The sequence below is a fragment of the Lissotriton helveticus genome, chromosome 10 (genome assembly GCF_964261635.1).
Source record: "Lissotriton helveticus chromosome 10, aLisHel1.1, whole genome shotgun sequence".
In the NCBI taxonomy this organism is placed as follows: domain Eukaryota; kingdom Metazoa; phylum Chordata; class Amphibia; order Caudata; family Salamandridae; genus Lissotriton; species Lissotriton helveticus.
In genome coordinates this window covers 273,174,696-273,197,634 of record NC_136071.1, presented here as the reverse complement: position 1 = coordinate 273,197,634, position 22,939 = coordinate 273,174,696, and the positions used below count along the sequence as shown (strand labels likewise).

General features: G+C 44.6%; 1 protein-coding gene and 1 long non-coding RNA gene across 7 annotated transcripts in view; one reads left to right on the top strand and one right to left on the bottom strand.

Moving 5' to 3' along the window:
- Positions 1 to 3,996, top strand: part of LOC144786248 (uncharacterized) — a 63,650-nt gene extending 59,654 nt beyond the window's left edge. For all 3 annotated transcript variants that reach the window (XR_013602093.1, XR_013602091.1, XR_013602092.1), the window contains one exon: positions 39 to 3,996. This is a non-coding gene — a long non-coding RNA (uncharacterized LOC144786248). The remainder of the gene's footprint in view (positions 1 to 38) is intronic.
- The window catches only part of ADCYAP1R1 (ADCYAP receptor type I), an 857,256-nt gene that overhangs the window by 643,805 nt on the left and 190,512 nt on the right, over positions 1 to 22,939 (bottom strand). The window lies entirely within an intron of this gene.

Sequence of the window (22,939 nt, the reverse complement as noted above, 5' to 3'; positions counted from 1 at the left end):
GAAATCAGTACTAAAATCGCATACTTTGGTATTGACAGGGTTCCAGCTTCAGCACGTGGAGGAGATTGGGAACGTCATCTGCGAGGCCTGGAATCTGAATACATTATACAACTACAGAGAAAGATCCCTGGAGGCCTCAACCATGAGTCAGATCTCCATGTGCATCTAGGCTAGGATAGAGATGATAACTGTATACCATTGGTGCACTGTCAAACTCTTTTGACACCGCAGGTACAATATCATTTGGGTCGAGAATCCCCCCTCAAAAATCCTATACACCCCACAGTTCTTTCACAACCTTCACCCCCCCTTCCAGCAATTGTTGCAATCCTTGAGTATCGACCTCCCTTGCATAGCTAACAACCACATTCTCAGAGCGGCCACTCTGATGACTAATGCCTGCTTGCTCCTCTTTTATGTTACCCTGCACTTTACATTAAATAGACCCTGGGTGGGTGTAACCCAGTGTTTCTTTGATAGGCATTTCTGGGGTTTAATATTATTTGGGTTTGATCGATCCTCCAACGTGCAAGGGGATATGGCAGGGATGGCCAGACACCACCGAGCTAGGTCACTGGACTGACATGTTATCAGCTACAGCAATAACATGCCTAGTTGTGTCTAGTCATATGCACAACATCAGGCACTTGCCTCCCCCTACATGCTTCCAAGGCAACATACGCAGCACATGCCGGAGTCAATGACGTTTTGATCCCTTTACTGGGTAATGGGATCATCATCAGGACAATGCCTGAAAAAAATGCCTTCAGATAGGATTCACAATGTGGATCCTGGTAAGGATGAGTCTTGCATGGCAAAAGGGGGCTCATGGACCGACACTTGTGCGCGATCCAGTGTAAGTCACAAAAGGGTGGAGATCAGGCGACACCGTCGGTCTGGGTTGGATATCAGGATCTGGGGGATTGCATGGTCGATAGTAGGATGGGCGCAGTATCCAATTGTGGAACCACGAGGATCTTGCGGTCTATGTGCCATGATGAGACAATGTGCCATGGAAGGTGCAGATGCAAGGGTCCAACCCCCTAGCACCTGTACCTTCCTGTGCACTTTGGTGCTAATGTATATGTTGCTTACCCCTAATTACTTAGTCCAGCAGCAGTCCAGCAGAGTGGCAGTCCTTGTAGCAGCACAGCAGCCCTTCGTGCTGACAGTGTATCTACAGGTCCAGCCGTTTAATGAAGAGTTGGTGTCTGAGGTCATGAGACCCAAGACAGACTACAGGCACAAAGGGGCTAAGGACAGGAAAGTGCCAACTCTTTAAAAGTGGCATTTTCAAACATATTAATGAAAAATCAAACTTTACCATTAAAGAGGGTTTATCAATACAATTTCATAGACACCAAACATGACATAGCTGCCAACTCCCAATTGAAAATTATAGCTTATTAAATCTAATAAGGAATCCCCAATCCTATCCTATGGGAGAGGTATGCCTCACAGTAGTGAAAAAATTAATTTAGGAGTGTTTCACCACCAGGACATGTAAAACTAAAGAGTACATATCCAACCTTTTTATTACACAGCCCCCTACCCTATGGGCTACCTTGGGCCTACTTTAGGGGTGAATTATATGCAATAAAGTGGTTTTAAGGCTTGGCAAAGATGTTTAAATGCCAAGTCTACATGGCAGTTTAAAACTGCCTTCAGGTTGTAATGGTAGGCCTGGCAAACACAAGCAGATGATGGACAGAGTGCTGAAACTTTTCAGACACTCCCCCCTAGCCACAGATCTGGGTTGAATACATCATTGGTTTTCAGCTCAATTCGCCACCCCAGTTTGGACCCAGCCATATACAAACCAGTCTTGACCCTGTGCCTCATGGGAACAGTCCAGCCCGGACTGCCAGGCCAGGTCCTCCCTGGACCAAAAAAAGTATCCTCGGACCGGTTTCGGGGTAACAATGGTAGGCCTGAGACATGTTTTACAGTGTTACTTAAATGTGTGGCACCGCCAGTGCTGCAGGCCCACTGCACTGGTAGCATTTAATTTACAGGTGCTGGGCAATTGTAGTGCCACTTTATCAGGGACGTACAAGTAAATTAAAAAATCCAATTGTGTATTGGCCAATTGTACAATTTTTTAGTGGAGTAATACCAGCACATTCGCACTGGTTAGCAGTGTTAAAGTGCACAGTGTCCTAACGCCAACAAAAATAGTTAAAGCAAAATGGAGGAGGAGAGGCAACATTTTGGGGTGAAGACCACCCTGAGGCTGACAGGTCTAACACTAAGTCACTTTCAGCTATAGGATTTTTTTTTACTCTTCCTAACAGATGACTTACACAACTTAAGATGTTGTAGTTACCACTTCTTTAATGTTAGATTGTGCCTATTCCATCTTTGAATTTCCGGAGAGAGATTGGTAACTGTGGGTAGGATTTCATCCTTTTTGTACCACTTAAAAGTGAACACTCTGAAATGTATGCTTCACATCTTTAGTGGGATCAGTAAATTAAAGGCAACATAGAGCCATTCATTTATAAACGTAATAAATGGCGCTTAAGTGGCAATTTCTGCAGATGTATGAAATGTGGAAATCAATAGTTAGTTTAAAGTAGTGAATAACTATTATTCCCACATACACCTAAGAGTCTCAGCGCTGTTGGTGAAAAGTCTGTCCATGGTCAGTGGTAGATCTTAAATCCAAGTAAGTTTATATTTTTTCAAGATACATAAAGTCCAAAGCCTTGCATAAATGTACCCAAGGTGTTGTGTGCAGAATTTGGAGGTTTTGCACCAAACTGATGCATCAGGAAGTCTTTAAATTAAATTAATCTGTGTCTTCAATTGAAAGGTGGTGTCTCTCATCAATGCGCTCATTGCTTCACCAATTCCCCAATGCCCACTCCATGTGTTCACATATTACTTTAATAATGTCGTGCTCTTATCTTAATTTTGTGTCCTGAAAACGTAACCAGACACAGAGCTGTAGAACGTACATAATCAAAACACATTCACACAAGTCAAGATATATAATGCACACAGATATTCGGTGCCTTGTCAAACACATTCCATCAAGCCTGGTCATATACCTTTAAAATGCAACCAAGAAAACTCATTGTATAAAACATATGTAGCTATACATTCCTCAAAAATAGAACAGCGAGACCACGGGGAGCTGTAAAGTGTTCACTGCTCCCTATGGCACATTTATCCAAATTCATTTAACAATAAACCATTTAGAGCTTCATATTAAATTGATATTTGTAAATAATGTAATGGTCATTAATAATTAATAAACACTTTATTGCTTTCTGGATAATAGCTTGAGTCAGTGTATTAAAAATTCAAGTTTGTGTTACTTGCAGTGCAGCTTATAGGAACGAGGCCTACCATTATCGGTAAAAGCATAGCATCATAAATGCAAGGAAAATAATGTGGAATGTTGATACTCAAATCTCCAGTTTGACAGATCTTGCATTGTGTTTAACGCATTTCAGATATCTTCACCCTTGCAGGCAGTTTCTATTTTTAAATCTGGTGTTAGCCACTTTAATTGTTACTAAAAGTATACAAATATAACATACTTATTGGAGCTTATAGCCAGTCCTCTTCATTCATTATTCTGCTGCTGTGCCATTCATTTTTCTTCCACCCACTACTGCATACAACGTGTGGCAATGGACCATCCCAGTTCACCCATATGCTATCTTTACTGTGAAAGATGGCTTTCTGCACTTTCCCAAGGAGCACATTCTTACAGTAAGTAGTTCTCTTCAGGGCCTGGGACCACTATAACAATGTAGGCTTTGTAGGACCCAAAAATATTGATTTCAGATAATGTTTTCTTTTATATTGGCAAGAGGCTGGTAGCACCCCCGTTCCTACCAAAAATATAGCAAAGCTTAATTTTCATGACCTAGTGAAAAAATAGCAAATTGCAATAAAATGTTCCAGACCAAAACTGATAACATGGATATGATATTTCAATATTGTACACACATTCTAAATAAATTAAAGATAAAAGGAACCTCAAACAGGGAATGTGTGTCAGTTGTGCTTTATTTGAGTGGCAACCTAGCTAACCAAGCTTCTGCTCAAAATCTTTCGGATGCAAATATACAATACAATCAAAAGTACCAGATGTAAAATAAACTAGAATACTCTTTTCAATGAAAAACAATGATTGAAATAAGCTAAAATAAAGTATATAAGTATTGGCAAAGCAGAAATGTCGTGCCAATGACACTGGGAAGCAGACTGTTAGACCTGTCTGCCTTTGGGTAGTCCCTCCTATTAATTATTTATTTTGTCCCCTTTTTGCCCCTCATTCCCTTTCTATCTTTTTGTGTCCACTGGACTATTTTTATGGTGTTGGCCTGGGGGATAGATGCTCTTTTACCCTCACAGTTCTTCACCTTAGGCCTAGGCGTCTTTCCTGACAGGAATTCACCTGGATCTACAAAATGGTGGCTACCAACTGTCACAACTGCCAGTCCCTAGAATGCCCCCATAGATTAACATTGGAGCCTTCCAGAACCTTCTGGACTCTACTGGACCCTGTGTAGACAGGCTATATAAGGGCAGAGGTCAGGAAGCCATTTTGTGTAGTTTAGAGAGTGAGAGGAGTGAGGTGGTGGTGAGGGGAGGTGGACGCACAGAGAGAAGTTAGTTTCACAGAAAGTTTGACAGCCTCTTCTGGTAGTCGTTCCCCCCTTTGCCTTTAACTAAACCCTCTGGTGGGACCTTGTTATCTGAGTGAGGCAGCTCAGAGGTTTCAGTTGCCCCCCCCCCCCTTGTTGAGATCCTCGGGCCTCTGCTCGCCTTAAGCCTCGCTGCGAACTGGGTAAAACCCTTTCCCTTTGATTTGCCTACCGGACCCCCGAGAAGGGGGCAGTGAGACTCCCTGCATCAGTTGAAGATTCTGTGAGGCGGAGGCAAGGGATTTCAGCGGAGCGGCTGTGCTGGAGTAGGAGATAAGAGACGCTGGTCTCCGCGCATGCTCGGAAGTGCGAAGCGGTAACCAGCGTGAGTAGGCGGGCGGCCCCAGAGAAGTGAAGGCGTCCTGTGCGCCACGCAGGTCCAGTGGAGGGCTAAAGGAACTCCCGGCTGAACTGTCGATGAAGGCGGAACCCCGGAGCTGAGCAGGCTCTATCCGAGAGTCACCACCCCCCCCTCGCGCATGCCCAGTAAGGTTGCCTTCTTTAACGAAGGCGGAGACAGCGTCTAGGGAGGAACCGGGCGTGAGGCAAGCGCCGGCTCCCTTCAGCTTGTGTGGCCTGTTCTCCTCGCATCAGCTCTCACCACCTGGGGCTGGATTAGCGGGTGAAGAGGGTCAAATAGCGGGCTGTAGCACACCGAACTTCCCTCCCCTGGCGAACCGGAACTTTGGTCCAGGAGGCCCAGCGATACGAAGTAAGGAGGGGGTGTAGGGGGAAGAGTTTGGAGACCTTGGGATCGAAGGGCCGAGGAGCGATACCTTGTGGTCTACCACGCTAGAGTGAACTACATCTATCAAGTGTCTTCAAGACTTCCATAAGGAACCCGGTCGGATTAAAACTGATCTGGAGTGTTGTTTAAGTGGTAATAATACACAAATCTCCTTGTGGCAGGTTTAGAGAAGAATCTACACGGAGTAGCAGAGTGGGGGGTTATTAACCGTCCCACCTTGTGGTTGTAATCAGGGGGATAACTGGAGTTTATCTACTCTGAAGGTTCCGGTTCTACTTGAGCTTGTAAGGTGGCGAGCCTCTGCTTCTGAAAACCCATGTAACGTACATTAATGCTGGTAAACTGAATTGTGGGATCTTTATGCAGACTGATAGTAATTGATAAAGTCACTGATAAATGCAATTTTCCTGTACTGTTTAAGGATATACAAAAAGAAATGTGAAATGATACCTGTGAAATTAACCACTTGGATGCTAAGGCTATTTTAGATCTTTAATGCAATTTCCATTGAAATCAATGGAAACTCCATGACGAGCTGGGCTCGTCATGAGCGTCGAAGGGGTTAAGTAAGAAGAAATATAAGGAGAAATAGTGGTGTAGTCATAAAAGAAAATATATGGAGAAACCATTCTATTTTTATAAAGCAAACCATATTTTTCCACAAAGATTGGTGTGGCGTCATTTTTGAGTGGAATTTCCTTGAGTTACTGCTGGGTGGTGTGCAACCTTCACACATGTGCCTCTATTAGAGATTGTCTTACCCTAGGCCAGGCTACCCTAGATGACCTGACAACTTTAGGTCCAACACAGACATATTGTCTTTTCCGATACATTTTCTCCAGTTAGCCACCGTGCATTTGTGTGCATGCCAGTTGGCCCTCTTGCAGTGTTTTTTGTGTAAAGGATTAGAAAAAAAACATTTGAAGATGTCTAGTGCACATATGTTCTCACATATGCATGTGTGTACACAGATGGGATATTGGAATGGTTTAAAAACCATGTAAAGGTGGCCACCAAATGATACAGTGGCAGACTTAGCGTGAGGGGGTTTGGGACCAAGCCGACGCTTCGAGGGCCAATATTTTAATAAAGAGAGCAGTTGGCAGGAAAGAAGGAATGGGAAAGGAGGTTGAGGGCATGAAGCAGCAAATGGATAGAAAATAGCCCTTTATTGACTGCAAAATCTAATGTCAACAGTGGATGCACTTCATCCAAAATACAATAAGACAAACCCTTGTCAGAATATCACACAAGCCTTGATTATTCTTCACTGTTTGCCACTGGGTCAGCACACTATGTCCCTAGCAGTGGGCACTGTTCAAAAACCTTGTGTTGGATTTGTCCCATTTTTAGTGCACCTGTTTCAAAATTATATTTCACAGTAGGACATTCATTTTGCTATTACAAACCCACACAGGTGAGGACATTTCAGATCTACAGCCCTGCCTTTGGAGGACACGCTGTGGTACTCTGGACCTCTTGGCCTATGTAAACAATAAAACACATGGCTGATTGCTAACTGAAGCTAGTTGTGTTGTCTCTTTTGTCCTTGTTAGTTGAAGATCATACAGCACAATTAAACCATGTGTTAATGAGAGTTATTCTAAAATATTAATATTAATATTAATGTTATTAAAAATTTGAAGATCTGCAGCACAATAGTTTAACTCAGCCTCCAACAAGAGGAGGCCTGATTCACAAATCATTGAGTGCACTTGAGTATAACCTTGTTACTCACAATAGTTGCGATTTTGCAACATTAATTCCGACTTTCATTTACAAAATCAGAATTGGGGGAATGTTTTATTCGGAAAGTGCATTTAAATTGTGAATATTTTGTGAGTATGGAGAATTGCCAAATTTCAAACTCAGATATGAGGCAGGGTTAAGGGCATTTTCTGTGGGAACGTTCCGAATTTGAGTGGACACCCACAAACATATATGTCTCTGGGCACTCAAATACCTGTTTCAGGTCGTTTTGTACCCTGGAATCGAATCATATGTAAATGTTCTCCTGTCAAAGGCAGTCGTAAGTGTGTTCCAAGGGTAGGCATGAGGAGGGAACACCCATATATATTTATTGTGTGTGTTGTGGAAAGTGTTTCTCTGCCAGGAAAAATATTTTTCCTGTGGCCACAAGAGATTACAGAGCATATTTACAAGCCCCTATTTTCACCACAATGTCACTTTTCACGATGTTGTTGTGGCGATAGGGCTAGGGGGCTTTTCCTTATTTACAAGGCAGCATTAAGCCATGGCTTAATGCTGCCTTGTAAATAAGGCACCTTTTGACGCTATATTTCACGTGAAAGGGTCAGGCAATGGGTGTTGTGGTATGCATTCCACCGCAACACCCATTGATTTTTTGATGCTGTCCCATATTTACAAGGGTGGCATATATATATGGGGCAGCATGAAAATTAAGACCAGGAAAAACCTGGTCTTACCCTGGCACAACAACGAATTTTTTTTAAATACTCCTCGGTTTTGCTGGTTCCATGTTTGCTGCATTGTGCAGTACACATGGAAACAACAAAACGCCATTAATTGATTATTTGCAGGAAGGTATCCCTTCTTGTACATAAACAATCATTAAGAAAATGATGTTTTGCAACTTCTATGTGTGCTGCATGAAGCTGCACACATAGAAGATACAAAATGCCATTTAGAGATCGTTTATGTGCAGGAAGTCACATCATCCTGCACATAAACAATCTTCCCCGGCAATGCAGACACCCTTGCACCATAGTGCAAGGGTGCCTGCGTTGGTGCTAGGCTGCTAAATTTAGTGCCAGCGCAGGGGGAAACGCAGGGCAGCACCATATTCTTGGAAATATAGTGACGCCCTAAGTTTTAGAAGTGGCAGAGGGCAGCATTAAGCCAAGGAGGCTAACGCTGTACTCTGCCACTTCTATTGTAAATATGCCCCCACGTGTGCAACAGAACTCTTACATCATATTTTTACTTCCATAATTATTTACCTAAAGGAAAATCCCGAAAAAATGCATACTATATGCTGGAGTACTCCATAACATCGATAAGTGCCACAAAATCCTTAAATGTTCCTGGAATTCTTTATGAATACCTGAAAATTCAGAAATGTGCTCAAGACATGTCAACAGCCCTGTGAAATCAATTTTTCAGACTTTCCATAAGGGGCTAGTGCACAACAAAAAAATCATAATCTTGTGTAAATGTACAAGCATCACAACTCAACAGGATTGCAAAAAATATGTTTAAGAACTTTAACTTGACATATTCTAAAAAGTGGGTACAAATTGTATGTCACAGTAAACATTTTGTGGCAAGTATATTAATGCGTCATGTGTACCTCTTCCATCGTTTATGTTATGTGTTTTTGTGAAGCGCACTATCACCCGCAAGGGTATCCTGGAGTTGAAATCTGTAATTTCAAGTTGGTACTGAATATGAACAAAATAAAGAACTGCCTAACCATTCTTTATGCCATTGTTGAATTTGCACGCAACAATTATCAAAACCTTTATCAATATCTTTCATACAAACAGTTTTTTTTATTGTTATGATCATTACTATGATGATTGTATTATTATTATGGTTATTGTTATAATTATTATTATTGCTAGTAGTTATAGTGGAAAAACTGCTGTCAAAAAAACAGTATAGCTGACATAGGTGACACAACTGTAGCCCAGCCCTACCAGTTCTGCTCTTCATGATCAGTTTCATCCATCTTGAGTGAAGAGAGAAGTACAAGACAATACCCTAGACAGTGATGTGCTTCCCGTGCCTGCGTCCTTGCTCCCAGGCCTATCTACTACACCAAGAATTTGGTGATGTCACCCTCATGAAGAAGGGCAGAGTTGCACATTGAATTTCTCACCAACGAAATGACATTTGTGGCAAAAGACTTTTTTACATGTGTAGGCTGTGACACGTTTGAAAATCAGATTTAATGTGGAACCCTCTTTTGATGATATAAACTTTTTACTTTTTTAATGGTTAGGTGGAAGCGGTAACTCCAGTATAAAATACTTTTATTTGATCTGTTAAAATCATAAAAAGAGTGGAACATACCACCATAATGAAAACGTCATCATTCAGGTACAGATAATTACATTAAAACATTTTTAGTTATCGGGACCCTCGTGTGGTATGGAACCAGAAAGCAGCGGATTATCGTTAACAGCGATGTAAACATGTCCATGCTTTCTGTTGATTTTAAAATGTTAATGCCAGCGGAAAATGGAGAGGGAGCAAAGTTCAAAACAACTATGTATAATTTTCTGTCCAGTTTCTTAAGTCACTTTAGTTTCATATCCTAGAACATTTACTGGTTAGATAATGTTTGTGCCTAGGGCTTGTCATAGAGAGGGTCTTTGGAAGAAAGGGAGTACAGAAACCGGTAACTCCATGACACAACTGAGAGAGCGCCATTTACAGTGAAATTTGTAGGGGTGCATCATATGTACAAGTAGTCAGCGCCCGAAATATAGAGGACCTTTAATCATGTTTAGATGCAATGAAGGGTAGAGAACTAACTGAATTGCGAATCCACACTTGTTGATTAACATAGAAAATGTTACTGAAATGAAGTCTTTTACTAATGAGATGTGTGTTTTAACGAAGCACTATTGTGCATATAGAGGCTGCTTTAATCAAATGTATAATGGTGCTTATGTATTTGATAATTAGCTTAAATTAGAAAATGCATTTGCTGTTAAGGTTGGAGGCCTAGTGAAACGAGAAGAAGTGCTAATGTAAAATGTTGGGCCTATAACTCAAGCAGAGGCCTAGTTCATAGAATTGGTGCAGGCCTGGTTGAAAATGCCTTGTTTAACATTTAAAACTGTAGAAACGATTTATAAAAGAGCTTTTAGAAAATGTTGCAACATTTGTAGACTGTAGGCTATTTGCGTGTATTTCTTTGCAGGCGCATCATCAAGCAGATAGTAGAGTAGAAGGGCCCATTGTGTATGAGCGTTAGGATGTTAGACTCAGACATGGAGGAGTAGACCAGAAATTCAGAGAAGCAACTTGAAAGGATGAAGAGTCTGGGACCCAAGGACGTTTGAACGGACAAGGATTGACCAGCGCCATGCTGGAAATTTCCAGAAACCCAGCACCTCCTAGAGGGGCGTACCTGAAGGCGTGTCATTCACTTTGTGGGGTTTGGTATTAGGGACAGCACCCCGAGGGTGGAGGCAGAACAGATGGGCTGAGGAGCTAGAGAGAGCGATTGCTTGGGCAAGGAGCTTAGCTGTGGTGATGGAGTTTCTAGTTTAAGGGAGAAGTGGTGAACTTCTTTGGAAGTCTCCACTGCTGACTCCTTTGGTTAGGATTGGGCTGTTGTTGAGTAGGGATGTCACGTAGTATAGTGTAGGGACAGACTAATCTGAATTTATGTTTTTTCCAATGCATACCAGATCACAGGTTATAGCAATTCTGTTTAGTCTGATGATTCTGGAATTGATCCTCGTATTATTCATTAGTCGCTTGAGACTTTTCCGTAGGATTATGTTTGTATTAGTGCCTGTTTATCTTTTGAACCTCTTGCTGAGGTGCCTGTATCTTCAGTTGTTTCTGGTTATGTAATAAACCTTTTAAATTCAGTCCTTAGTCAGTGGTTCTTGGGGAAAGCAATTGGGTATCTTGAAATTGAATTGATTGGTTGTGCCTAGATTTCCTAAATACACTCTATGATAGGTAAAAAGGTCCAGTCGACCTGTGACGGGATTCTGGAGAATAGTAAACAAACTCTAGAGTTGAAATCCCGCCTTTCCAGTTGGTAGCAGAGGATGGTTGGTTTACCTTCTGGAGTAAGGGTAATCTAGAAGTAGGTTGAGATTTCCCGAGGCCCATAGAGATTAAAATGAAGAGTGTCCAGAAAGTCGCGGACGGAGGATGGCGTTCCATGGAAACTAACGGAGAGTAACAGTGCGGCAGAGAGCAGCAGGTCGGAGGAGAGTGAGTATGAAAAGGGTCATGCGTTGGTAGATTGCGGTGCTATGTTGTGTCATTGTGTTGTAATGTCTTGCGGAGTTGAATGCCTGTAGTGTGAAAGGAGATCAGGTTGTGAGCGCGCGCAACCGGAGGAAATCTTAAGCTAAAGGGGAGTTTAAGTGGTTCGGGTGTATCGAACACCCAAAGTAATTGTCGACCATTGTGAAAGGGGGTCATGAGGTACCATTGATCGCCCAAAGGACCGAGATAGGGGGAACGAATGTGTGAGTGCGTGGGTAACGGACGCTGGTCGGAAGTTGCCGTGTGTTTGTAACCTATCAGTTGATTGTCCGTTCGCTCAGGACAGACATTTGCAGGTTTGGTGACAATTACAGTTAGACTGTGGCCGTACAGTCAAGGAAGTGGTCGTTTGGTCAGAAGCGATCATTTCTAGTGTATGATTGGGACGCATGCGTGACCAGTGAGACATCGGAGAGAGGAGGGGAACTGCTGCGAAACGGAGGCGAGTGACATCAGAAGGAGCCGCGCTGGGATAGGGCGGTTCGCGTGAAGCCGAGCTGGGATTGGTGGATTGTCATCAGGAAGTACAACGAGTGTTGTAAACAAGGAAACGTTGTGGGTTTCATCATGAAATGTTTTAAAGTGTTGCGGAATTGTTTCAAAGGCGAAAAGATGATACAACCTCGGGGTGGGGAGGAGGCTCCACCCGAGGATACTCCAGCTTATTATATGGCAACAAATGTTGGGTTGCATACCATATTGTGGCTTGATAATTGGTGTAAGATGACAGACGGAAACGAAGAATTGACATTTCCTAAATATGGAACGTTTAGATTAGAAGTGTTATACCAGTTGAAAGCGATTATGGCTGCATTGCGACCTTTGCCCAGACCAACACAGTTTGAAGCGCTAAATGCATGGATCAGGGCAGCCCACGACAGGAACAGAGATAGGCGACAAGAAAGAGTGAAACGATCGGTAAGGGCGGTCCAAGATGCGAGATGGGATGCCATGGCCAAGAGATGGAGGGTACAGACCATTGAAGGGGATAGGTTGTATCCGTTGCGGGAAAGTGCAGGGGATGGGCAGAAGAAGAGTACCGAGGATGAGGATAGTGAGACAGACGACAGCCTGATAGAGAGACTGTTGTCAGAAAGACCACCCCCATACAATCCTGAGCTAGAGGGGACGCCAGCATCGACAAGGGACTGGGAAGCACCCGTCGGGGACGTTGGGGTCCCAATGGGGAACGGATGGAACACCCCAGGGGACAAGTATACCCCGGAAAAGGGAGAAAAGGCACCCCCATCCTCCCCAGTGACGAGAGTAGTGGGAAGGTTTACAGTACAGAAAGTTCGGTGGAAGAGGGTGTCCATTCTCAGAAACTGCCGGATGCCCTTGCAGTACCTGTTACCATAGGTCCCATAGTATCAGTGTATAATCCAGAACAGGCACAAGGTGAGAGTCCACCACGGAAGGGGAGCGAGAGGAGTGCCAGCGAAGACAGAACTAATGTGGCTGATGGGTGGAAGACATTACCCAGACCCGTAGAATGGAGCACCCCTTTGGTAGCATCGGCAGACTCTTCGGAAGAAAGAGGGGGTTGGAGGGGATCAATGGATCTGAGAGGACCGAGGCCGAGGTCGATGAGGGAATTAAGGCCAGATTTGAGAACTTGGGAGACGATAGTAGACACTCAGAGTGACAGATCGAAAAATGTGTTTGGGTCTGGGAATGAGGAGAATAGGATGGGTTCTCACTGCGCAGCTAGCGAAAGCAGGCAGGAATGGGAACGAGGAAGTGTGGGAAGTAGAGGGGCGTCCCACCACACTTCCGGAGACAGTAGACAGGAGTGGGACTGTGAGGGTTGCGAACATAGAAGGGTTCCCCCTAACACACCTGAAGAGAACAGAAGAGAGAGTCAGGACTGTGGCGGGAGGGACTCTAAGGAAACTTCTAACCAAGGCACATTGAGGGCGGCAATAAAGGCAAGAAGGTTAGATGTGCTGAGACTAAAGTCAGAAGTGGAGGAGATAGTGGAAGGTACATTGCCACTAGAAAGGATTGAACATTACGAACCAGATGAGCTGTTGTTTGTGGCAAAAGATGTCACTCGGAAGGCTAGGACAGCTCATGAGAAACTCTCTGAATTAGCGAACAAGTATATGGTAGATTTGACAAAAACTAAAGCCCTACAGGGTGGCCACAGGTTACAGTACTCAGATCAAGACTTAGAAGAAAAGAGGGTGATCGGATTAAAAATCCACATTAGGGAGCTGATAATGGGAATCCGAACATGGTCCCAGTTGGAGAAATGGGAGGAAAGGTGGTCAAAGAAAAAGACTGTTAGACGGAGTGTTATTGAGACATCCCCGGGAGGAGGGTTGATGCATGCCGAAGCGTACCCCTTGCGGGAGGTGGCTCATGGGGGATATGTACATGTACCCTGGAGCAGGGGAGATCTGGCTGCCTTTACAAACACCTTCCCAAAGTTGCGCGAGAGTCCAGTGGAATGGTACAAATAGGTAGAGAGGTTCGTTAAAATCTCAACGGTACTGTGGATTGATTTAAACACACTGTTTGACATTGTGGTTCCAGGAGATCTGTGGATAGCATGTAAGGTTAGTGTTGAATGGCCCACGGCAGAGCCAGAACGAGATTCTGCCACGAATGGACCGTCACCTAGGGTGATGGCGAAGTACGAACAAGCGATCACGTGGTTAAAAACTAAAGTACCACCACAAGACATCGATTGGGTGAAGATAGATCGTACCAGGCAGGAACCAAAAGAGACGGTGCATGAGTACTATGAGAGGCTATTACTGATTTTCAAGCAGTACAGCGGATTAGATGTGATGGATCCGAAGGATATGGGACAGTTCGTATCCAAGTTTGTGCTGGGATTGAGGCCTGATATCTGCCTCATGATACAGCAACATTTGATCTGTTGGCAAAACAAGCCTCTAGATGAGATTTTGAGGTATGCGAGGTACTGCAGTGATGAGATAGACTCGAAGACAAGGAAGCTTAAGGATAAACTGATGTTAGTCCAGATGCAAGCGGGAGGACAGGGTCAGTCAGGCAATGGCACCTTGGGGAGGAAGTCAGGGGGACAGAAAAGGGACAATGAAGAAGGTCCGAGACCTAGGATAGATATAGCGACCCTGAAAAAGACGACCAAGTGCCATCAGTGTCATGAGGTCGGGCATTGGAGACGCGAGTGCCTCCATAATCCTGACAATCAGGTACAGGAGGAGGAGGAGGGGGAAGTTGAAGCCCCTCCGGTACGGAAGGTGACAGTAACTAAGCCCCAGATGACAAAAGGGGGGACGTCAGCCCCTAGGGCTCCGGTTCCCCAGCCACCGAAGATTTCAGCAGGGAACAAGGTTTACAAGCAGATGCCTTTCATAGTCGAAGGAGACGAGTGTTACTATTATGACCCAGTGACGGGACGGTACCTGGATGGGGAAGAGGGTTGTACTCTTGGAGCAGTACTGGAGGTAGATCAGAGGGGACCCTTTGTAGAGGCTGACATAGACGGACATCCCACCACCTTCTTGGTTGATACTGGTGCTTCCAGATCTACTGTGCGGTCTGCGGTGGTCCCCAATTTGCCCCTTTCAGGACAGACTATTCAAGTGGTAGGAGTAGCAAATAGAAGGATGACAAACCCCCTGACTGAGCCAGTCCCTGTGAAGATCGGAAGTTTCAGAGATAGACACCAGTTTGTAGTGTGCGATTCCAGTCCCGTATGTTTGCTAGGAAGAGATCTTTTGTGTAAACTCAATTGCACCATCTATTGTACCCCCAAGGGAGTAGAATTGCAGACTAATGATGACGATGCTGATTTTAAGGTTGCAAACACGCATGTGTGCATTGAACTGTACCCTGCCATAACTGTGGAGGAACTCCCTTGGGATTTGAGAGATTCGGTCTCACCGGAGGTGTGGGACTTTACGGGGGAGGAGATCGGACTGATCAAAGGAGTAGAGCCTGTCAGAATTCAAGTAAAACCGAATGCTGACTTCCCGAGAACACCCCAGTACAAGTTGACCCCAGAGACACTTGCAGGTATAAAACCCGTGATTGAGTCCATGATTAGACAAGGGATTCTGAAGGAGGTTATGGGCAGTCCCTGTAACTCTCCGATAATGGGTTTGCAGAAGCCAAGTGGGAAGTTTAGGATAGTGCAGGATCTACGAAAGATTAACAACATAGTTGTTCCATGTTGTCCCGTGGTACCGAATCCATCAGTAATACTGTTTCAAATACCGTTCCAAGCTGAATGGTTTTCTGTGATAGATTTGTGTCAAGCTTTCTTTTCTATCCCACTGCATGAGGAAAGCCAATTTCTTTTTGCGTTCAAAATAGAGAGTCGCATCTTAACATGGTGCCGTATCCCCCAAGGGTATACAGAGAGCCCATCGATCTTTAATCAATTGTTGAAAAGGAATCTTGAGAGTCTGGTACTGCCGCAGAACTCAGTCCTCGTACAGTACATAGACGACCTCCTTGTTGCGTCAGACACCGAAGACGCTTGTAGGATTAACACCATTGCCTTGTTGAACCATTTGGGAGAGAATGGACACAAGGTATCACCTAACAAGTTACAGTACTGCCTGTCTGAAGTGCAGTATCTGGGTCACAGAATTGAGAAGGGAAAGAGGAAGGTGTCGCCTGATAGGATTGAGACGATCATGAGGATGACTGTGCCCTCGACTCAAAGGGAAGTTAGAATGTTCCTAGGCATGGTTGGCTACTGTCCACAATGGATTGCTAACTTTTCCCTGAAAGCAAAACCACTGCAGAAACTGACACACAAGGACGTGAGTGATCCGGTACCCTGGGACACAGACTGTATGATGGCTTTCCTTGAGTTGAGAGAGGACTTGTGTCGTGCTCCGGCTCTGGGAATGCCCGATTACAACAAATCATTTGCATTGTTCTGCTGTGAGAGAGAGGGATGTGCTTTGGCAGTTTTAGTGCAGGATCATGGAGGAGTCCGTAGACCAGTTGCTTACTTTTCGGCTACCTTAGACCCAGTAGCCGCAGCGTTGCCCGGATGTCTCAAATCCATTGCTGCAACAGGTGTCAGCATTGAAAGATGTGAAAGTATTGTGATGGGATATCCACTGACAGTGCATGTACCTCATTCTATGGAATTGTTGATGACCAGGACCAAGACGCAGCACTTGACCAACAATAGACTCACACGCTACGAGCAGGTTATACTTGTTGCGGAGAATGTGACTCTCAGGAGGTGCTCTGTCTTGAATCCTGCTACTTTGTTGCCACTGCCAAATGATATTGAAGATGATTGGGAAGACCATGATTGTCTTGATGTAACTGAACTGTGCACCAAACCTAGGCCGGATATTGTTGATGTGCCATTGACAGACCCTGATGAAATTTACTTTGTGGATGGCTCATGTGTAAGAGACAATTCTGGTCAGTTGAGATTAGCATTTGCTGTCTGTACTATTTCTGGAATAATTGAAGCCGCCTGCCTGGAAGGAGTACACTCCGCGCAGGTGGCTGAGATAATTGCATTGACGCGTGCCTGTCTGGCAGCCAATGGGATTCGGATAACCATATTCACTGACAGCCAATATGGGTTTGGAGCTGTTCATTACTTCGGACAGTTGTGGTCTCAAAGGGGATACATGACATCAGCGGGTTCCCCAATCAGAAAAGGAGAATTCATCAGGTTACTGCTGGAGGCTTTGCAGGGTCCAGCAGAAATAGCGGTAGTAAAATGTACAGCTCATACCAAAGGCACCGATTTCAGGTCAATGGGGAATCGCTATGCTGATGAAGTTGCACGTTATTGTGCAGAGCAGGGATACTCCTTCACTGAACAAACTGTCGAAGGGCCAAAGGAAAGAACCGAGTTAAGCATGATGCTTGAGGTGGCTGACACATGGGAGGAATTGAAGAATATGCAGGGTCAGGCGTCAGAACATGAGAAAAGAGTGTGGGAATTAGCTGGATGTGTCAAGGGAGATTTGGACATGTGGGTTTCGGCTGATGGAAGAGCTGTGTTGCCGAACGAGCTGGTGAGTTCCATGGCACGACAGATACATGGTCCTGTGCATCTGGGAAGAGATGCGATGATGCGAGTTTTCAGGCAAACGTGCTACAATCCCAAATTCAGACAGGCTGCAGAAGCAGTATGCCAGAGATGTGTGACATGTCAACAGATAAATGTGGGGAAAAGAACACCAGTCACTTTGAGTCACATTGGGAGGTCCGGTGGACCTTTCTATAGGATGCAGCTGGATTTCATTGAAATGCCGAGGTGCAACAGCTTGAGGTATGTCTTGGTGATCGTGTGTGTGTTCTCCAGGTGGGTTGAGGCATATCCCACTCGTAGGTGCGACACACTCACAGTAGCAAAGCTGTTGTTGAGGGAGCTAGTGCCTCGATTCGGGGTTCCGACGTCTTTGGAATCGGACCGAGGAAAGCACTTTAATAGCGAAGTTGTGAAGATGCTCTGCTCTGCCCTGAACATTGATCAGAGACTGCATTGTAGCTATCGTCCAGAGGCTTCTGGCATAGTGGAGCAAATAAATGGAACTCTGAAAGCCCGAATGGCAAAGGTGTGCTCATCCACGTCTCTGAAGTGGCCCGATGCACTGCCGTTGGTACTAATGAGTATGCGTAGTACCCCAGACAGGAGGACAGGGCTCTCACCTCATGAAGTACTGATGGGGAGGGCTATGAGACTACCATCTATCCCTACCACTGCATTGTTGAATATCACAGATGATCTGATTCTAGACTACTGCAGGGGACTTTCTGATGTCATCCGTTCTGTGTCCCTTCAGGTGCAGGCTGCTGAGATCCCGGCTTCTAGCGACCTTTGTCACGACCTGTGCCCAGGTGACTGGGTCTTGGTGCGGAAACACGTCAGGAAAAGCTGCCTGGATGTGCGCTGGAGAGGACCTTTCCAAGTTATCTTGGTGACAACAACGTCTGTAAATGTTGGTGGACTGCCAACCTGGATCCATGCTTCTCACACTCGACGAGTTCCAGCACCCTTGGAAGGAACAGCTCCTCTCGTAGACGAAAACAATAACGAAGAAGAGGAAGATTCGTCAGAGGGGACAAGTCGAGCTGTGGGGGTGCCGGTGGAAGTTGGGGACTCCCCTGATCAAGCAGGAAACAGCTTCGACGACAGTGACACCGAGTCTGCCTCAGAAGGAGGAAGTGGCGAAGAAGGTGATCTGAGTGCAGAAGAGGCCGACAGTGGAGAAGAACAGGGAGTGCGAACGAGAAGCAGAAGAGCAAGAAATGCAGAGGCCTGTTGGCCCGAGAGGTGGAGGTGAATGAATGTGAGATTGGCTTCCGAAAGAGAGCTTGCCCCTGTGTCCGAAGAATCAGATCCAGAAGTGGGAGAACCAGAACTTGAGCAAGGAGGTCCGAGAAGATCAAGGAGGGTGAGAGTACCTTGTCAAAGATACGCCACTCCTGAGTGGACCTACCCGTTTACAAATGCCAGGCGTATTGAGGTCCGGGAGGGTGAGGTCAGTGGCGGTGACCAGCACAATCCCCAATGTTAAGCTGGAAGTGATGCTGTTGGTACCTGGACTTGAAATAGAAGGTATACTGACACTCACCATTCCTAATCCCCCTCTCCTAAGCAAGATACGTGATTTACTCCTGGATAGACTGATTTTTCCTACCTTTGTTCCGGACATGCCAGTCTATGATGAAGTTGTGCTCCGCATGGAACTTTTAGACTATGTGTTGCAGGCAATCGGATCAAGTATCATCATAGATTATTAAAGACTTTTGAGAGATTGTTGTAAAGATTTTTGAAAGACTGTTGTAAATAGCTGTCGAACTAACCTAGAGCCGAGTGGAAGAAGAAGAAATTTAGGGACTTTCCACAGAGGACGGAGAAGGGTTAGGGCTGTCTGTTGATTGAAGCAAAAGGAGAACTGAAACGGGACTTCGGCTACCAGATGTGGTTCAAGAGACTCGAATAACAGAGAAAGAGACTTTGGGTGCTTTCCGAGAACGAACTACCTTGTGCTGAAGCCATGGCGCCTGGAAACCCGAATCGTAGAGCTAAGTGCATAGTAGGCACCCTTTTAGCAGGAGTGATCCTCCTTATAGTTATAGTAGTTTCAGTTTCCTATTTTGCACCACACGAACAAGTAGAGAAGGCTGAGGGGACACCGACACCTACCACCCCTAGCCAGAAGGAAGAAAGAGAAAGAAGAGAGAAGGCCTTGCTGGCTGCAGAAATTCGTAGGTTACATACAGATCTGTCTAAAGGAAATTTTGGGCAGAATGCATATGCAAAGCTGTTGTATGAATACATTGATGCGATGGATGCGAAGGACTGTTATGTGTGTATGCAACTGCCCGCTTCAGTAGACGAGGGTATTAGATACCATCACCTTCCGTTGACATACGGAATTTCATGTAGTTTGTTGATTAGCATATTATATGGGCGGAATCATTTTTAATATTATTTTTCCAATTATGATGCAGTGTTACCAGAAGTCCCTAACTACAAGCACTTGAATAAGTCGGACTATTATAAATCAGAAGACAGACTGGGATATTTTTTCATCCCCACACAAGAGCTAGACACCCCGTATGCACACCGACACAATTTGACTTGTTCATTGTCAGACGTAGAGAAGAAGTTCATTGAGCAGGTGGAAGATAGGTACACGAAGCAAAAACAGTTGCGAGATTCAGGACAAGGAAAGGTAGATTGGACGGAAGAAGAGAAGAAGCACAAGTCAAGAGGGAGTTATGGTCCAATAGCTCTAGATGAGGTACAGAAGGGGAAGCTGTGCCTACACAGACCACAGACATATTATGAGAACATCTATGTAGGTCATACTACATGTGAGCACACCTTCACATTGGAGTATTATACTAAGGATTTCTTGAGGAGCGTGGTGCAGGTGATCCCTACTGTATATTTTGTCTGTGGAAAGAATGCGTATGTGAGATTGCCAGAGAAGTGGTACGGAACGTGTTACCTAGCAATTATCTTTCCCAAGATTTACCATACTGAGGATTTTGCTCTCTTGGAGGGAGGGTCCCAGAGAAGGGTAAAGCGAGGAGAGAGTGCTGGAGCAATCGTTGGAGATGTGTTTGGAGCGGCGATACCTATGTTGGGAGTCATTTTGAATGACATCAAGATAAGGCGGTTGGCAACTGTGGTGGATGAACTGTCAATGAATACAGCCAAGTCATTAGTGTTGGTTGAGGGTGAGATGTTGTCGATAAGGACAATGGTTTTACAGAACCGGCTTGCCCTAGACGTCATCCTAGCAAAAGAGGGCGGAGTCTGTAAACGTTTGAAGGTTCAGGAGTGCTGCACTTATATCCCAGACAACTCTAAGGATCTGGAGAAATATATAAGCAACATTACTGCAATCCATTATGAGATTGAGGACTTGACCCAAGAGAATGCGTGGGAGACGGTTGGCAAGGGATTTGTGAAGGTTGGAAACTGGTTTGCCAACCTAGGGAAGGGTTTCCTTGGATTTGTACTGAAACCCCTCATCATAGCAGTGGCATGTGTGATTGCCTTATGGGGTTTAGTGAGAATGTACAAGTGGTATAAGTCAAATAGATTGGCGAGATCAATGAGAGCGCAAGAGATGCGAATGGAAAGGCTGCAAGACAATCAATACTGCAGCTTGAGAGCATTGGAAATGCTCAAGAGAGGGAAAATGGCCACAAGCTCTGTTTAACTTAGTTCTTGCCCTGAGGATGATGTGAGGGTGGTGATGACACGGGTCATCAAAGGGGGGAACTGAGAGAGCGCCATTTACAGTGAAATTTGTAGGGGTGCATCATATGTACAAGTAGTCAGCGCCCGAAATATAGAGGACCTTTAACCATGTTTAGATGCAATGAAGGGTAGAGAACTAACTGAATTGTGAATCCACACTTGTTGATTAACATAGAAAATGTTACTGAAATGAAGTCTTTTACTAATGAGATGTGTGTTTTAACGAAGCACTATTGTGCATATAGAGGCTGCTTTAATCAAATGTATAATGGTGCTTATGTATTCGATAATTAGCTTAAATTAGAAAATGCATTTGCTGTTAAGGTTGGAGGCCTAGTGAAACGAGAAGAAGTGCTAATGTAAAATGTTGGGCCTATAACTCAAGCAGAGGCCTAGTTCATAGAATTGGTGCAGGCCTGGTTGAAAATGCCTTGTTTAACATTTAAAACTGTAGAAACAATTTATAAAAGAGCTATTAGAAAATGTTGCAACATTTGTAGACTGTAGGCTATTTGCGTGTATTTCTTTGCAGGCGCATCATCAAGCAGATAGTAGAGTAGAAGGGCCCATTGTGTATGAGCGTTAGGATGTTAGACTCAGACATGGAGGAGTAGACCAGGAATTCAGAGAAGCAACTTGAAAGGATGAAGAGTCTGGGACCCAAAGACGTTTGAACGGACAAGGATGGACCAGCGCCATGCTGGAAATTTCCAGAAACCCAGCACCTCCTAGAGGGGCGTACCTGAAGGCATGTCATTCACTTTGTGGGGTTTGGTATTAGGGACAGCACCCCGAGGGTGGAGGCAGAACAGATGGGCTGAGGAGCTAGAGAGAGCGATTGCTTGGGCAAGGAGCTTAGCTGTGGTGATGGAGTTTCTAGTTTAAGGGAGAAGTGGTGAACTTCTTTGGAAGTCTCCACTGCTGACACCTTTGGTTAGGATTGGGCTGTTGTTGAGTAGGGATGTCACGTAGTATAGTGTAGGGACAGACTAATCTGAATTTATGTTTTTTCCAGTGCATACCAGATCACAGGTTATAGCAATTCTGTTTAGTCTGATGATTCTGGAATTGATCCTCGTGTTATTCCTTAGTCGCTTGAGACTTTTCCGTAGGATTATGTTTGTATTAGTGCCTGTTTATCTTTTGAACCTCTTGCTGAGGTGCCTGTATCTTCAGTTGTTTTTGGTTATGTAATAAACCTTTTAAATTCAGTCCTTAGTCAGTGGTTCTTGGGGAAAGCAATTGGGTATCTTGAAATTGAATTGATTGGTTGTGCCTAGATTTCCTAAATACACTCTATGACAGGTAAAAAGGTCCAGTCGACCTGTGACGGGATTCTGGAGAATAGTAAACAAACTCTAGAGTTGAAATCCCGCCTTTCCACAACCATGCAGTCCGTCGTATTTAAAACCCAAAATGAACCTTTATTTCTATATCACAAGACTTTCAGGACAAATTAGACAGATTGAGACTGATACATTTTACTTGTGGATTTGTATAGCGCTATTTATCACCTGTGAGATTATCTAGGTGCTGTCCATGTGCTCAGAGAAACTAAGGGGCATATTACCAAGGGCCTTATCACCGCTTTAGCGGGAATTTTTCCCGCTAAAGCGGCGATAATTTTATCGCCCTATTACCTAGCTGTCGCTAACACCAGTTAGCGACAGCTAATAGGCGATAGCGGGCATTTAAGGGCCAACTTTGCATGTCGGCGATAATTATCGCTAATGACATGCAAAGTGGGCGTGCCAAGATGTTAGCGACTGGAAACAGTCCCTAACATTGCTATCCCCTATTACCAACTTTTGGAAATAA